Here is a 1,330-nt window from a genome sequence, read left to right as displayed (position 1 = left end):
TTGTTGTTGTTAACTTCTTTGTAGAGACGTGGTTTCACCATATTGCCCAGTCTTTCTGAATGTTGAATAAACCTCAAAAGAGAAATGGCATTTGCTTCTATGTAGAAACTAAATGTGGCAAAATTCTCCCATCCTGAATCACAAATTAATTGTTCAAATGGCTATTTCTCATCCAAGGTGTTAGGCAGTTCTCTCATTTCCAGAGATTTTCATGAAACCATGGTTTGCCTAGTTTCTGTTTTGTTTTTTTTGTTGTTGTTGTTGTTTGTTTGTTTTCTAAGAGACACGGTCCTGCTCTGTCGTGCGGACTGGAGTGCAGGGCACAATCATGGCTTACTGCAGCCTTGAACTCCTGGGTTCAAGCGATCCTCCTGCCTCAGCCTCTTGAGTAGATGGGACTATAGGCACGTGCCACTGTGCCTGGCTGACTTTTTAACTTTTTTGTAGAGATGGCGTCTCACTATGTTGCCCAGGCTGGTCTTGAACTCCTGGCCTCACGAGATCCTCTGGGCTTGGCCTCCCAAAGTGCTGGGATTACAGGCATGAGCCACCAGACCTGGCCTGCGTCTAGTTTCAAATTGTGCTCTGAGAGTCCCAGGGATGGGCTGGAGCTGCCCTCCTACCCCACACATAGCAGCTCTGATTTGATCTATTTTAGTTATTTTCCTAATGTAGTTGTTGTTTGATTAGTTATACATTAAACATCAGTTATATAGCAACAGCCCCCTAATCCAGCCTTGTAGTTGTCAAACTCTTGGGTTTTTAAAAATATTTGCATCTGTAATTCTAAACAATAGAGCTTATATGTGTATTGATTTTTTCAATTTGAACCACCATCTACTGACTTCAAACTTCCTACTCTGAAAAATGGAGACTAAGCTCTCTGATCACACCTCACTACACCTACACACAAACACACCATTTCCCCCTGCTGATCTTCCCCAGAGAGTTACATCACAATGTTAAAAGGAATCAAAAGTGTTTGTTTGTTTGTTCATTTGTTTGTTTATTGAGACAGAGTCTTGCTCTGTCACCCAGGATCGAGTGCCATGGTGCGATCTCAGCTTACTGCAACCTCCGCCTCCAACCTCCGCCTCCCAGATTCAAGCGATTCTTTTGCCTCACCCTCCCGAGTAGCTGGGATTACAGGTGTCGGTCACCGCGCCCAGCTAATTTTTTGTATTTTCAGTAGAGACGGGGTTTCACCATCTTGGCCAGGATGGTCTGGAACTCCTGACTTCGTCATCCACCCGCCTCAGCCTCCCAAAGTGCTGGGATTACAGGCGTGAGTCACCGCGCCCAGCCCTCAAAAGTCTTTATATCGGCCGGG

This window comes from Colobus angolensis, unplaced genomic scaffold (genome assembly GCF_000951035.1).
Source record: "Colobus angolensis palliatus isolate OR3802 unplaced genomic scaffold, Cang.pa_1.0 Scaffold264, whole genome shotgun sequence".
Taxonomy (NCBI): Eukaryota; Metazoa; Chordata; class Mammalia; order Primates; family Cercopithecidae; genus Colobus; species Colobus angolensis.
This window is presented reverse-complemented; position numbering follows the sequence as displayed.